The 17,620-nt window shown below is 34.4% G+C and overlaps 1 protein-coding gene across 4 annotated transcripts in view; it reads left to right on the top strand.

The window, feature by feature from the left end:
* UBAC2 (UBA domain containing 2) overlaps window positions 1-17,620 on the top strand; it is a 255,797-nt gene that overhangs the window by 67,494 nt on the left and 170,683 nt on the right. The window lies entirely within an intron of this gene.

Raw genomic sequence — 17,620 nt, forward strand, 5'->3', positions numbered from 1 at the left:
TAACTATCACTTGACTGTACCCTCAGAAATCAAATCCACACCTTTTCAGATCATCTAGCATTAGACATCAACATTGATACATCATTCGAATGACTGATTGTACTTTTTATGGATTGTTAGTTATGTGAAAAGGAATTGGGGGTGTAGTAAAAATGACAATATTAGGATTTGATATAGTAAGTCCAGGATTTGAACTTTTTTAAATTTTTGAATATTGAAAATTTTTATATTTTATATTTTTATATTTTCACACACTCCAACCATTATACCACTAAGTAAATCACTTCAACTTTCTAGGTGACTCCTTCCTCATCCTACAGATAAGGTTATGGAACAAGAAGATTTCTGTAAGTCCCCTTCTTAAAATATAGGGGAAAAGGCCATTTTCTTAATTACTATTACTATTAAGTAATTCTGTTGTCTTTAATAAGTTTATGCCCAAAGTACCTCTCTTTTATTTTTCTTGTGGATCCTGAAAACAGTACTCTGTTTATTTTTGTAAATCTTGGCTTCTTAAATGGTAAGGTTAGGAAAATGAAATTCTACTTCTGAAAAAGAGAGGTCTATTTGCATACATAGGATGAATTATTCCTTCAGTATTCAATATTTTGGCCCTACTTTTTTGTAACTATCCCTTATTGACTACTCCTTTTAGACTGAACTTTGACTCTAGATACTTAAGTGTGAGACTACAGTATACATTCATTTGTCAAGTTCTGCATTAGTTGCTTAAAATCACAGTGGTGGAACTTTTAAAAAAATATAATTACTAGGATTGTGTACAGTTACAAATAAAGCTATAATGTAGATTAGTGTTAGTTTGGGGTAGTATATTGGCAAAAAATGTACCATGTTTTATGTAGAAAGTTTTCCACTATTTAGCTAGAATTTTTACCTCTCTTTACCTGTATTTTTCAAACTCAGATTCAAGGAAGAGTTAAATGTACTTCCTATATCTAGGACTCTTAGACCTCTTCCAAACTTGATAAGAAAAGATTCAGCCTTCAGAAAGGCTTTTCAGTACATACTAGTCCCAAAGGACTAGCTAGACAACAACAAAGCTACTTAGACAAAGCCATAGCACTCTGGATACCTCAGGGAAGTAAAACCAGACATATGGCTTTTCTGGCTAATAATAATGTTTGTCTTTCATTTTTGAAGAAGACCATGACAATCAGGGGATGATGTCATGATAAACATATGAATTGGATTTGAGTGTGGGGGGGTCCTAAATCACCAGTCTCACTTTCTCTTCCAGAGTCATCTGGGTTCAGTGACCAGATTGAATAGGATGACTGATGATGGCCCTGGATGCAAGTCAGTCAGGCTTAAGTGACTTGTCCAAGGTCACATAGCTAGTAAGAGTCAAATGTCTGAGGTTCTGTTTGAACTCCTGTCTTCCTGTCTCCAAGACTAGAGCTCTATCACTGTGCTACCTAGCTACCTCCTCAAGGACTGGTATTTCAAAAGAGACACAAAGATACGTCGACATTAGGAATGACTCCTAGGAATTCCTATGATGCCCATTGTCAAAATAGTGAGATATCACTTAGTCACCTGACTCTTAAAATAATGACCTGCTTTTAACTATCCAGGTCCAGGTCTGCTATTTTTTCTACAAATTTTCACACTCTCCAGTAGCCCTACCTAACTATGAAAAACGCTTATTCACTGAAACTGCTTTCTCTAGTTAACTAATGATCTCTCAATTCTCATTTTCCTTGACCTCTCTGCAGCCTTTGGCACTGCTGATCACCCTCTCCTCTTTTACTCTCTTCTCTCTGGGTTTTCAAGACAGCACTGTTTCCTGTTTTTTTTCCCTAAAATTTATTTATTGATTTTGAATTTTATAATTCCCCCCCATCTTGCTTCCCTCCCCTCCCCCCCACAGAAGGCAGTCTGTTAGTCTTTACATTGTTTCTATGGTATGCATATTTCCTGATTTTCCTTCCTCCCATCTGGCCACTCCTTTTCTTTCGCCTTTGCTGGATCCTACACCAGGTCACATCCTTTAACTGTAGGTGTCCTTCTGGGTCCTATCCTAGGCCCTCTTCTTTTCTTCCTCTGTATTACTGTACTTGGTGATCTTATCAGTTCCCATGGATTTAATTATCATCTCCATGCTAATTATTCTCAAATCTGCCTATCTTGCCTTTATCTCTCTGCTGACCTTCAGTCTCATTTCTTCAACTACTATGCAGATATCTCAAACTGGATGTCCAATAGGCATCTTAAATTTAATATTGTCTAAAACTTATCTTTCCCCTAAATCCCCCCTGCCATCCCTACTTCTATCACTACCTTCCCAGTTAAGGTACTGTAGAGGGCTACAACATCCTCTATAATATGCTCCCTTCTCTCTTCTGACATTGCCACCATCCTGGTACAGACCTCTATTACCTCCCTATGGACTATTTCAATATCCTGCTACCTCAACTTTCCCCACTCCAATCCATTCTCTGAATTGATTTCCCTAAAGCACACGTCCAATCATGTCACTTCCCTACTTAGTAAGTTCCAATTGCTCCCTGTTTCCTACAGGATCAAATATAAACTGCTCTGTTTGGCATTCTAAGCCCTTGGTCTCACCCCTTCCATTTTTGCATTCTTACAACATATTCTCTTCAATAGTGTGAAATTGTCTTCCTGGCTGTTCCACAGACAGGGTACTCTTCCTCTTGACTGAAGGCATTTTCTCTCCCTGGAATGCTCTCCCTCCTCTGCTCTAATTATTGGTCTTCCTGACTTTCTTTAAGTTCCAACTAAGACCCCCACCTTAATCTACAGGAAGTTTTTCCCAATCCTTTTTAATTCCATTGCTTTCCTTCTGTTGATTATTTCCTATTTTATCCTTTCTATAGTATAGATTTATTTGTTTGCATATTATCTCTCACATTGTCAGTTGGAATATGAGCTCCTTAAGGCAGGGAATATCTTTTACCTCTTTTGGAATCCCTGGCACTTAACACAGATGATGGTAAAAAGCAGGCCTCATTGATAGCTTTATTGATTGATTGATTGATGGCAATGAAAATCTGCTATGCTACTAATTGTCTGATTCTTTCCTTTACTAGAGAGCTAATACCTTGCTTCTCTAATACAATAATAAGTCCATTGCATGTTAACTTACATAAATGGCCTATTTTAATGAAAACTAAATTCCAAAACAAAAAAAAATTAGATGAATGCCATGGTCTGGTATTTGCATATATTTGTGAATCTTTTTAACATCTGATTTAATAGAAGACAGCTGGATTCTCATTTCTGTTGCTGTAATAAATCTGCTGCTGTATGTTTTGGTTGGAGTTTATAAAGAAAATGTGGACTTACTCAGGCATCTTATTAGAAAAAGGGAGGAAGGGGGGCAGCTGGGGGACACAGTGGATAGAGCCTTGGTCTTGGAGTTAGGAGGACCTGAATTCAAATCCAACTTCAGACACTCAAGAATTGCCTTGCTGTGTGACCTTGGGCAAGTCACTTTAACCCCATTGCCTTGCCAAAAAAGAAAAAGAAAAAGGGAGTATTTTAATAGGCAAATAATTTATTAATACTATTTTGAAAATGGTTTTTGTCTTACAGACCCTCAGAAAGTTTCTCAGTAACCTGTGAAGATCACTTTGAGAACTACTACCTTTTGCTATAACTTTTTTTTGAAGGATTTTATTTATTTTGAATTTTACAATTTTTCCCTCAATCTTGCTTCCCTCCCCCCCACAGAAGGCAATCTGTTAGTCTTTACATTGTTTCCATGGTATAAATTGGTATAAATTGATCTAAGTTGAATGTGATGAGAGAGAAATCATATCCTTAAAGAAGAAACATAAAGTATAAGATATAGCAGAATTATTTAATAAGATAACTTTTTTAATTAAAGATTTTATTTATTTTGAGTTTTGCAACCTTTCCCCATCTTACTTCCCTCCCCCACCCCACCCCCACAGAAAGCAGTTTGTCAGTTTTTACATTGTTGCCATGCTGTACTTTGATCCAAATTGAGTGTGATGAGACAAATCATATCCTTAAGGAAGAAACATAAAGTATAAGAGATAACAAGATCAGACAATAAGATACCAGTGTTTTTCCTAAATTAAAGGGAATATTCCTTGAACTTTGTTCAAACTCCACATGTGACATTTTTTTTTTTTAAATTAAAGGTAATAGTCTTTGATCTTTGTTCAAACTCCACAATTCTTTATCAGGATACAGATTGCCCTTTTGTTACATCTTGCTCATAATGACAAATAATTTTTGAAATAAATTAAATTGTGGAGACCTGACAGCTTGCCATCTTTGATCCCTGCCCCCTCTGAGGATTGCAGTTGGCTTGATTGCTCTGGATTTTCTTCTCATTCTTTCTCCCTCAGTAGCATCTCTATATAGGAAAGACTGAAAATTGTATTTCTAAATGAATGCTTTAAAAAATTTGCCACTTCTACAGAATTGTTGGAAATTTACCTGATTGGGTAATCTAAACCTAGTTTCTCTGAAATGAGTATCCATTTTCCTATAGGTCTGTAAAACTTTGTCAGATATTTATGTATCTTACTATGTGCTATGTTTAAAATTTAAAATTAAAAAAATCGACTTAAGGGAGAACCAAATAAAGTAGCATATAGATAAAACACAGATAGCTTTCTCATTGTATTCCCTTTAGGAACTTCTTTTTGAAGACCCAGTCCAGATGTTAAATTCTTCCATGAACATTTCCTTACCCTGAAATTTCTTAAATCATTTCCTTAATCCTTACTTTTGTATTTATAACACTTTTTCTTTGATGTACTCATAATACTTTTTCTTGTATGAAAGTTCTTCACATACAGGTTGTTTCATCCTTGAGGACTAGAGCTATCTTTTTGCCCCTAACATTGAATACAGTGCAAGTGGCTTTGAACTTGATCTTAGAAGCCATGGTTTTGATTCTAGATTCTGACCTTACTGCTTGGATGACCAGAGGCCAGTAGGCTCTCTTGAGTCTTTTTTTTTATATGGGAACCCAAAAGTACTGTATAAATCGAAGACTATTCCTGAGGGTCCTTGTCAAGGACATTCAGTAGGCATTCTCAATAATGTAACAGAGGCATATTCAGGATTCATAGACTAATGTATAGCCTGGAACCTTAATATGCAATGCCCTTTTTTGTGCTTGAATATTAGATAGAATATGAGTTATTTACTGGTCCTCAAAAATCACTGGTCTTGCTGTTATAGCTACTGTTAATAGCTAATAGAAAGTTCCAGTTTTTAGATTTAAATCAATATATAGCTATCTATGTAATTTTAATTGAATTTTTGTTTATTTTTATCAATGAAGGGAAAAAAATACATTTATCTTCTGTTAGCCAAATAAAATAGGATATATTCTTCAATAACATTCTTAGAGTAAGTTGCAAATTTTAAATGTTTTTTTTCTGACTGTTTCCCTCTATCATTTAAAAAATAATACTGTGATTAAAATATGTTTAATGTTTTCTAAGGAATAATTGTTATTCTATCTTATAAAAGTTAAGACTACTAATAGCTTAAATATGAATGTTATGTAAGTTAAGCCACTACGGGAAACTAGGTAGCACGGTGAATAGAGCACCACCCCAGGAGTCAGGAGGACCTGTGTTCAAATGGGATCTCAGACACTTAATAATTACCTAGCTGTGTGACCTTGGGCAAGTCACTTAACCCCATTGCTTTGCAATAACCCAAAAAAAATTAGGGGAAAAAAGATTGCCTGTAAGTTAAACCACTACTTAGCTAAACTTGAAGCAAATCACTCTTGGACCTCAATTTCCTCATTTGTAAAATTCTTTTTCACTTAATCAGGACTTGGAGAAAAGAAGGGAGACCATACCCCATAATGCCCTTTTTATTTAAATGGAAAAGGAAGTATATTGGACAATGTTTGTGAGTGGTGCTAATGTCCAAAATTGGTTATGGATATTCAGATTATAGGCATGATTTAGGATTTATAGTTTTTTTTCTGTGGCTTACATTATAGGTATTTTGCTTCATTTTAGTAGATTTGCTGATTTTGTCATTAAATGATTCAGTGATATTCTGACCAGGATTTTCGTCCTATGGACTCTCAGAAATAAGCATCTGGCATTTTATATAACCTGTAAGAATCAATCATTTAATTTTTCCCCCTGAGATTTGTTTTGCCTTGGTCATTGATAGTTGAAGTTTTTGTGGCTTTGATTTTTATTATCATAAAAGAATACTATTAAGATTAAGTTACTAGGGGCAGCTAGGTGGCACAGTAGCTAGAACACTGACCCTGGAGTTGGGAGGACCCAAGTTCAAATGAGGCCTCAGACACACTTAATAATTGCCTCCCTTTGGGCAAGTAACTTAACCCTATTGCCTTAAATGAATTAAAAAAAATTTTTTTTAAAGATTTAAATTACTTATCCAGGGGAAATTTATTTTGGTGAATCTCTTAAATACTCTAAACTTCAGTTTCTTCATCTGTAAAATGAGAATAATGTATTTCATTGAACACAAGAAAGCAGATCATATAATCTCTTGATCCCTTTCAGCTTTGAGGTTTTACATTTGTTGAAATCTTAGCCATTACATCCAATAGAATTTACACTTGTTGAGGGTAGGGACTATTTCACTCTTGTATTCCCATTGCCTGGCACTTAGTAGGTACTTAATAAGTACTAATTTATTAATTGATTGATCTTTTAAGGTAAGGTACAGTCCATGTCTCCTCTTTTGGAAAACCTTCCTCTTCAGAATATTCATTCTTCCCTTGACCTTTCATAGTACCTGGAGCTCTTTTTCTCTGATTATATTCTCTTTGCCTTGGTATTTATTAATCCTTATTGACCTAACTCTACTATAATAATATATATTCATCTATATGAATTTCATGTACTGGATCATTGTTAATTATCTTTTATTTTCCTTAGTGCTTAACATAATGCTGTTCACATATTTGAATCAGTACAAGAATATCATTTCACTGATGGTATATCCCTACAGTAGAAGTATAAGTCACAACCCATCCATCCTTTTTCATTCTGGACATATATCTATGAAGGACTGTACACAAATTATGCAAGGAAAGCAAGTTAGTTATTGAATTTATTATATAATTGATCACATATCACTTCAAAATTTTCATATATCTTGTAAGTTTTATAACAAGGATTTAAATTTCTTAGCTTAAAATGATAAATTTTATGCTACACTGCCACCTACAGACAATCACATACCTCTTGACCTATTCTCCCTTTCAATAAATTTGTGTCAGGGGTGCTATTTTTCCCTTATTAAAAGGAACCTCGATGAAATTTTTAAATAAAAGTAACTACTTGGATTCACTATAAATGAGTTGACTTGGTAAATTTGTAAAACTTTTTATGGCATAAGCATAAGCAAAAACTTAAATAGGATTAAACAATGATTGATAAATACTGAAATATTTTACTGTATGATGACATCTTAAAACACATGAATTTATTAGCCTTTCATGAAATACTTTTCTCAAGTGTAATTTACCTGGCTCTTTTAACAGAGCTACTGTTTGCTAGGAATGTAGAATATAAAAACTATGAATTTTGCAACCCATATTTATGAAACATATATAAGATTAAAAAGATAAAAACTTCAGTTTTATGTATATATATGTATATATATATTTATATTATATGTGTATTACTTATATATAGATATATAACAGTTGTGCATTTTTAAAAATTTTTGTCGAATTTTTCAGAGTTTATCCTGCAGAAAATGAGTGTGAAATTGTTTTAAAAGTTTGGCAGAAACAATTTGTCTTACTTGGGGAGAAACAATACATATACATATGCTTCTTTTTTGCAGGTAATAAGTATGCAAGCAGTGATTAATTGATTTCCATATTAGATCATAGGGGAAGGGAAAGGAAGAAATAAAGATTTATTATAATGCCTACTTTTTTGCCAGAATTGTGCTAAGTGCTTTACAAATATTATCTCATTTGATCCTTCAAGTGCTCAGGTTCATACAGCTTCAAAGACTTTGAGGCCAGATTTGAATAGAAGAAAGGTGGTGGTATTAAGGAGAATCAGAAAAGACTTCTTGTTTTTGTCTGTGGCATTTTAGCTGGGATTTTAAAAGAAAGGCAGGGAAACCAAGAGGCAGAGATGAAGAGGGAGAATATTCCAGGTATGGGGACAACCAGTGAAAATGTCCAGATTTTGGAGATGGAGTGTCTTGTGCAAGGGACAGCAAGGAGACTGTGTCATTGGATCCCAAAATACATGGAGAAGCTTGAGGTATATTTTAACTAGAAGAGGTTGGGTGAAATACCAGAATATTTTATATTTGAACCTGGAGATGACAGGCATCCACTGGAGTTTCTTGAGTAGGTGAATGACATAGTCAGACCCTAGTTTTAGGAAGATCACTTTGGCAACTGAGTAGAGGATGGAGTTGATTGAGGAGAAACCTTTGGTTGGGAGACCTAACAGTTAGTTATTGTAGTAGTCCAACTGAAAGGAGATGAGGACCTAAACCAGGGTTGTGGTAGTCAGAAGGAGGAAGGGGAATATGCAAGAGATAGAAAAAAGGTAAAATTGACAGGTCTTGAGACATTTTGAATATGGAGGGTGAGAGTGAGCAGTTGAGAATGACACCTAAGATTTTGAACCTAGGTGACCGGGAGGCTAGTAGTGCCCTTGGTGCCATTGATAGCAGTAGAGCTGATGATCCATCAAAAGAGACTGAGAAGTGATCAGATAGATAGGAGGACCACTTTGACACAGAAACCTAGAGAGAATATTGAGGATTACATTGCTGGATCCTCCTCCAGATCATACTCTTTAGTCATAGTCATATCCCTTAGTCACAGGATTCTTTTCTGGACTCTCTTCTATATACTGCTTCACTTAATGATCTCATCAACTTCCTTGGACTCAGTTACCATTGATGAATTATATATTGATCTATTCTGCATTCCTCTTTCTACTAACCTCTTTTCTCATATCTCCCAACTGCTTGCAAACATTCCAGATTGGATATATAGGAGGCATATTAGACTCTACATGTCCAAACCATATTTCATTGTCTTTCTTCCTAAACCCTTTCCCCCTATTCCCCAGCTCTCCTAATGTAAAGGGCAGTACCACCTCTCCAGTTCTTCAAGCATACAAGCTACTCTGTACCATCTCTCACCTCTCATATCTAATCCATGTAAATTGCCCAGCCCTGTCAAATTTATTTAGCACCTCTTGAATATAGACCCTTTTCTCCTCTGACCCCGCCACTACCCAGGTCTAGACCCTTATCCCTTCATACTTGGACTACTGCAGTGGTCTTCTTATGGGTCTTTCTGCCTCACATCTCTCCCCACTCCAGACCATCTTCTATTGTCAGTAATTTTCCTGAAACGCAGGTCCTACCATATCACACACCGGACACCCCCAACCAAAATCCAGCATCTCTAGGATCAAATGCAAAATCCATTGCTGTTGTAAGTCCTTCGTAATTAAGTTCCCTCCTTCCTTTCCAGTCTTCTTAACTCCTTATTGCCTTATTCCTACTAATTGACCTAGGGATACTGCTCTCCTGGTTGTTCTATGAACAGGACAATTCATCTTTGAGTTCCAGATTTTCTCTGGCTATCCTTTATGCCTGGAATGTTCTCCCTCCTCACCTTCACCTCCTGATTTCCTTTAAGTCTTAACTAAAATCCTGTCTTCCACAGAATGCTTTTATAAATTCCTCTTCATTCTAGGGCTTTCTCTCTATTATATATTTCCCATTTTTCCTGTAGTATAGTTTGTTTTTTATCTAACCAACTAGATTGTGATCTCCTTGAAAATAAGAACTGTCTCTTAACTCTCTTTGTCTTAACTCTCTTTGCACCTTGTCTGACTCTGTAGGAACTGAATTTATTGACTGACTGATTGATTGATACTGTCAAAGGCCACAAAGAGCTCAGGACAGAAAGAAGGGAGGAAGGAACATTTGTTAAAGGCCTTTCAGACAACAGTCACTGAGTGACAGGCACAGAGTGGGCTGAGTGTTTTACAAATATGATCTTCTGTTATCCTCATAGTAAGAAGGGGAGAAGGTGCTAGTATTATCTTCATTTTATAGTCAAGGCAATGGAGATAAAATTAGCTTTCAATGACTGACTTGCCCAGGGTTTCACAACTTCTAAGTGACTGAGGTTAGATTTGAATTCAGGTGTTCCTGACTCCAGGCCCAGATGAATGAGGATTAGCTAAAAGCCATTATAGTCGACAGTTATGAGATTGTAGGTCAATAAAAAACATGAATAATTTTGGAAAGAACATTCTATTTGATAAAAATAACTGAGAAAACTGGCAAACATTTGACTTAGAACAGCACTTTATGATATTCCACAATACATTGTAAATGGGTACATGGCATTAATTTGAAAACTTTTTAATATAATCTTAATGACAATTATTTCAAAATTTTTGATGTGTGGGGCAACTAGGTGGTGCAGTGGATAGAGCACTGGCCCTGGAGTCAGGAGGACCTGAATTTAAATCTGGCCTCAGACACTTAATAATTGCCTAGCTATGTGACATTGTCACTTAACCCCATTGCCTTAAATAAATTTAAAAAAATGAATAAAAATTTTTGAAGTACAATAACAAAAGTTTGCATTTGAAATCATTAATTCCCATATAATTTTAAAGTGAATATCAAATTTAAAATGGTAGTTATACAAAGTTGCTCTTTATTTACATCCCTTTCTGATTTGCTCTTTGTGTTCTTCTGTTTAATTTATGCTATTTTCTTCCCTGATCCCTACCTCTTTTCCCTTCCTCCATCCTTTCCTATTCCTTTATTCTTTCCTCCCTTCTTTTTTATTCCTCTCATCCTTTGCATTATTTTTTTTTTGGTGAAGCAATGTGGTTAAGTGACTTGCTCAAGGTCACACAGCTAGTATCAAATGTCAGAGACTAGAATTGAACTTAGGTGCTCCTGATTCCAGGACCAGTTACTTGGTGTAGGTCAAAAATGTGTAGCTATGAAACACATTACCACAATGGTCATGTTGTAAAATTAAACACCATCTCCTACCCAACACACTCTCAAAGAAAGAGAAACCTCAAAAATAAAGTGAAGGGAAAAAAAGAGTATGCTTCAGTCTGTATTCAGATACCATCAGCTCTTTCTTTGAGGTGGATCACATTCTTTATCATAATACATAAGAGAAATTGCTTCAATATTTTTCCTACTGTTGCTATTGGAAGCTGTATTTTCCTCCATCCTATTCTCCCCCACCCCTATTTATTCCATTCTCTCTCTCTTCTTTCACCCTGATATGTGACATCAACATTAAAGATCATAATAAAAAAAATTAGAAGAGAATCACATGCTTAATAGTTGTGAATACTTAAGTCTTAATCAAACAAGGGATAGATAATGCTATAAAATACAAAATAGTCTGTACATGAAATTTAAAAGCTCCTGCACAGACAACATTAATTCCCCTAGGATAAGAAGGGAAGCAGATAAATGGGGAAAAGACATTTTTGTATCAAATTTTTACAAAAATGGTGGTATCCAAAATATGTTTTATACACACACACACACACACACACACACACACACACACACACACACATAAGCCAAAGAATATAAATAATTGATTCTCAAAAGAAAAATCAAAGTTTTAAACAACCCCCCCAAAAGAACACCCCCAAATGCCTAAAAAGAGAAATACAAATCAAAACAACCTCAAGGTTTCCTCTCACACTCTACAAATTGACAAAGATGGCAAAAGATGAGAATACTCAGTATTGGAGGGATTTTAGAAAATAAGCACAAAATTTATTTTTGGTGGAACTACAGTCATTTTGGAAAGTAATTTGGATTGTACAAATAATGTAACTAAAATATTCTTATTCTCTAATCCAGAGATCCTATTGGGATTTATTCCCCAAGGAAGTCTTTAAAAAGATCATCTAAACACCAAAATAATTATAATAAACACTTTTTATGATAGCAAGGAAGTGGAAACAAAGCAAATGACCATTAGCTGGGCAATGCTAAACAACTTCAGGTACATGAATATGATGGAATATTACTGTGATAAGAAATAATGAATGTGATAAATTACAGAGAAGCATGGAAAGAACTACTCAATCTGATGCAGAGTGAAGTAAACAGAGCCATGAAAACAGCATATACAATAAATATTACATTGTAAACACAAAGAACTACTCAAATAAAAAAAAATCAAAAGTGAATGTTGCAAAATTACAAAGAACCACAGGTCAAATGAAGAAATGTGAGAAGATACCCCCAACACATCCCTTTGCAGAAGTAGGAGGTCCAGCTGTGAATATTTAAGTCTTTATAAAATACAAAATAGATTCTCAGACTTTTTAGTATATTGATTAGTTATGTTAATTTTTTCCTCTTTTCTTTTAATGTAATATTTATTATATGTGATAGTTCTCAGAAAGTTCAGAAATACTAAGAGAAATTACAGTTATGTAAAGAAAAACAAAAGATAATCAATAAAAACTTATTTTAAAAGAAAAGAGATCATTAGTAATTAGAGAGGTCAGTTTTGGTTGAGTGATGAAGTTAGAAGCTAGATTCTGTAGAGTTTTTTGCAAGACAATGGGGTTAAGTGACTTACCCAAGGTCACACAACTAGTTAATTTTAAGTGTCTGAGACTGGATTTGGACTCAGGTCCTCCTGACTCCAGGACTGGTACTCTATTCATTGTGCTACGTAGCTGCCCCTAGATTATAGAGAGTTAAGAGAGGAGAGGGAAAGAAAGAAGTGGAAGCATCCAATATAGATAACCTTCTCAAGAAGTTTAGGTACAAAATGAGATTATAGGATGATGACCAGCAGGGTTTTTTTTTATTTTTAATTTTTAGGTTTTTGCAAGGCAAATGGGGTTAAGTGGCTTGCCCAAGGCCACACAGCTAGGTAATTATTAAGTGTCTGAGACTGGATTTGAACCCAGGTACTCCTCACTCCAAGGCCGGTGCTTTATCCACTACGCCACCTAGCCGCCCCCGCCTGCAGTTATTTTAAATGTAATCTCTCTTTCTATCTTTTGCCCTTGGGCTTGGTTGTTCATATATATCTATATCTATATACATATATATATATATATATATATATATATATATATATATATATATATATATATATATTTCCAGTTTTCCCAGCAGTTTTTGTTAAATAGTGAGTTCTTATCCCAGAACCTAATGTCTTCAGGTTTGTCAGATAATAAGTAGATTAGTAGAGTCATTTACTACTGATTCTTTTGTACGTATCCTGATCCACTGGTCCATTCCTCTATTTCTTAACCTGCTACTCTGCTGAAGTTGTTAATTGTTTCAAGTAGTTTTTTAGTTGATTTTCTAAGTTTCTCTAAGTGTACCTTTATATCATCTGCAAAGAGTGAAAGTTTTGCTTCTTTCTTGCCAACTCTCATTCCCTCAATTTCTTTTTCTTATTGCTAAAGCTAATATTTATAATACTATATTGAATAGCAGTGGTGATAATGGGTATTCTTGTTTCCCCCCTAATCTTATTGGGAATGCTTCTTGTTCATCCTCATTACATATAATGTTTGCTGATGGTTTTAGATAGATATTGCTTATTATTTTTATCACCCATGATAGCTCTGGTGTGCGTCCAAACATTGAATGAGAGGTTGAGTAGAAACATATATATGCAAGGTTATGATACAAAATCTGCTGATTTATTTTCAGAAACTCAGACTTTTTATAACAAAAACTTAACTCAGGAATGACCAGTTAAAGGGGACCCAGTTTCATAATTTCCTGGGTAAATTTACAATATTTACTCTTAGAAATCTACATACTTCTTTATCAGATAAGCCTTTTAGAACTACCTCGAGTCACAGATTGTCCCAGGTCAGGGTTCACTTGAGAGCCAACAAATCCATTTAATGAGCAAGAATACATACATATCTCTGATGGAAAAGGTCACCAAGGATATGTGTAAATCACTCCCAGGAGCTGGCCCTCAACACTTTTAAGGATAACTCCTTTTATTCCTATACTCTTTACTGCTTTAAAAAAATTTTTTTTGCAAGGCAATTGAGTTAAGTGACTTGCCCAAGGTCATACAGCTAGGTAATTATTATGTATTTAAGGTCAGATTTGAACTCAGGTTCTCCTGACGCTGGGGTCATTGCTCTATCCACTGTGCCACCTAGCTGCCCCCTCTACTGTTTTTAATAGGAATATGTATTGTATTTCGTCAAAGAATTTTTCAGCATCTATTGAGTCAATCATATAATTTCTATTGGTTTTATTATCGTTATGTTCAATTATATTGATTGTTTTCCTAATTTTTAAAAATTTTTTATTAAAGATATTATTTGAGTTTTACAGTTTTCCCCCAATCTTGCTTCCCTCCCCCCACCCCCACCCCCACCCCACAGATAGCACTCCGTCAGTCTTTACTTTGTTTCCATGTTGTACCTCGATCCAAATTGGGTGTGATGAGAGAGAAATCATATCCTTAAAGAGAACAGAATTCTCAGAGGTAACCAGATCAAACCATAAGACATCTGGGTTTTGTTTTTTTTTTTTCCGAATTAAAGGGAATAGTCCTTGTACTTTGTTCATACTCCACAGCTCCTTATCTGGATACAGATGGTACTCTCCTTTGCAGACAGCCAAAAATTGTTCCCAATTGTTGAGCTGATGGAATGAGCAAGTCCTTCAAGGTTGTTGCTGTTAGGGTGTACAGTGTTTTTCTGGTTCTGCTCAATTGTTTTCCTAATATTGAACCATCCCTGCCTACCTGATATAAATCCTACCAGATCCTGGTATATTATTCTAGTAATGACTTGTTATAAATCTCCTTGCTAAAACTTTATTTCATATTTTTGCCTCAGTGTTCATTAGGGAAATTGGTCTGTACTTTTCTTTGTCTGTTTTGACTCTTGCTTTTGGTATCAACACCATATTAGTGTTATAAAAGGAATTTGGCAGAACTCTTTATTTCTTTAAATAATCTTTGTTGCATTGGAATTTGTTTCTTAAATGTTTGGTAGAATTCACTTGTATTCATCTGTACCTGGAGATTTTTCTTAGGAAGTTTATTGAAAGTTTCTTCAATTTCTTTTTCTGAAATGAGGTTAAGTATTTTATTTCCTCTTCGGGTAATCTGAGTAGTTTATATTTTTGTAAATATTCATCAATTTTGCTCAGATTATCAAATTTATTGGCATTCAGTTGGGCAAAATAACTCTGAATTATATCTTTAATTTCTTTCTCATTGATGATGAAATTGCCCTTTTCATTTTTGATATTGGTAATTTGGTATTTTTCTTTTTTAATCAGATTATCCAAAGATTTATTTATTTTATTGTTTTTTCATAAACCCAACTCTTAATTTTATTTAATAGATCAATAGTTTTCTTGCTTTCAATTTTATTAATCTCTCCTTTGATTTTTTCAGAATTTCTAATTTGGTATTTAGTTGGAGATTTTTTAATTCATTCTTTTTCTAGCTTTTTAAATTATGTACCTAATTCATTGATCTCCTCTTTCTCTATTTTATTCATCTAAGCATTTAGAGATATAATATTTCCTCTAATACTGCTTTGGCTACATCCCATAAATTTTGGTATGATGTCTCATTATTGTTATTTTCTTAGATGAAATGGTGAATTATTTCTATGATTTGTTGTTTGATCCACTTATTCTTTAAAATTGGGTAATTTAGTTTCCAATTAATTTTTGGTTTCTCTTTCCATGACCCTTTATTACATGTAATTTTTATTGCATCATGATCTGAAGCACATGCATTTATTATTTCTGCCTTTCTGCATTTGATTATAAGATTTTTATGTCCTAGGACATGATCAATTTTGGTATAAGTTCCATGTATTGCAGAGAAAAAAAGCTATATTCGTTTCTATCCCCATTGAGAAATGTTTTCACAGGTAAATAAATAAGTCTTCATCATTCTTATTTATTTTTCTCATGAATAACATTTAAGATTCAAAACTGACTTTTTATTTCTTTTTTTAAATGTTAATGAATTATTTTTTATGTATTCCATTATTCTATAGGCCAGGAAAAATTGCTTCAATCATTTAACATGATTCCTTTGGTAATTTATTTTCTAATCTTGAAATCTTATAAACACTGATTTTTTTTTTTGCAAGGCAGTAGGGTTAAGTGTCTTGCCCAAGGTCACACAACTAGGTAATTATTAAATGTCTGGATTAAAAAAGTCTTATTTGAACTCAAGTCCTCCTGACTATAGAGTCAGTGCTCTATCTATTGCACCACCTAGCTGTTCCAACATTGATTTTTTTTTTAAGAAAATGCTGTTATAGAGATTTAATTTTGTAATCTTTTACTTTCCTCCCTCTTGAGTGTATGTTAAAGGTTAATCTAATGTTAAGCACAGACATGCAATGACTCATATATTTTGACTGGCTTTTTTTTGTTCATTTAAAATGGGTTTTACAATTTATTTTGCATTTTCAAATTTTAATTTTTTCCCCCAGTCACATGTAAAAATAATTTTTACTTTCCTTTTTTACAATTTTGAGTTCCAAATTATCTCCTGTTCTCCTCCCCCTTTTGAGAAAGCAAGCAGTTTGACAAAGGTTATACATATGATACTTCCATATTAGTCATGTTGTAAAAAAATCACAAAGAAAAATCACAAAAGAGAAAAAACAATATGCTTTGATCTGCTTTCAGATTCCATCAGTTCTTTCTTTGGAGGTGGATAGCATTTTTTCATCATGGGTCCTTAATCTTAGATCTTTGTATTGCTGGCAATAGTCAAGTCATTCATAGTTGATCATTGTACAATATTGCTGTTTCTACAATGTTTTCTTGGTTCATCTCACTTAATTTTGCATCAGTTATTGTAAAAGTCTTTAGGTTTTTTGAAAGCATCTTGCTTATCCTTTTTTTTAGTTTTTTAGTTTTTTTTGCAAGGCAATGGGGTTAAGTGGCTTGCCCAAGGCCACATGGCTAAGTGTCTGAGGCCAGATTTGAACTCAGGTACCCCTGACTCCAGGGCCTGTGCTCTAGATCCACTGTGCCACCTAGCCACCCCTATCATTTCTTATAGCATAGTAATATTCCATCACAATTGTATACCACATGTTCAAGCCATTCCCTAATTGATGAGCATCCCTTCAATTTCCAATTCTTTTCCATCACAAAAATTGCTGCTAAAATATTTTTGTACATAGTGGTTCTTTTCCTTTTTTTTTTTCATCTCTTTGGGATTCAGATCAAGTAGTGGTATTGTGGGATCAAAGGAATGAGTTTTGCATTTAAAGATTGCTTCAGTTTTAGAGCCATATAAAAGGATAAAGTACTGTTATATTAGTGAGCTCTCTTGCTTTAATTAGTGCTTCAATGATGCAAATCAAAACCCTTTCACTCCTTTTCACCCTGATTAGAGGGCCTGATGAAACAATAGAAAGTAGACAGACTGGGAGAAAAATAAAGGGTAAAGGAATTAGAGTGGGAGGGGAGTGAAAAACAATTTCAGGGAACTCAGGATTGTAGAATTAATTTGTGTGTTAAGTCAAAGAGTGGAATGTAGTAGACCAGTCAATGAACTTGGAGTCAGGAGATCTAGCTCCACTACTTGCTATAGAACTTTGGATAAATC

This window comes from Macrotis lagotis, chromosome 6 (assembly GCF_037893015.1).
Source record: "Macrotis lagotis isolate mMagLag1 chromosome 6, bilby.v1.9.chrom.fasta, whole genome shotgun sequence".
NCBI lineage: Eukaryota > Metazoa > Chordata > Mammalia > Peramelemorphia > Peramelidae > Macrotis > Macrotis lagotis.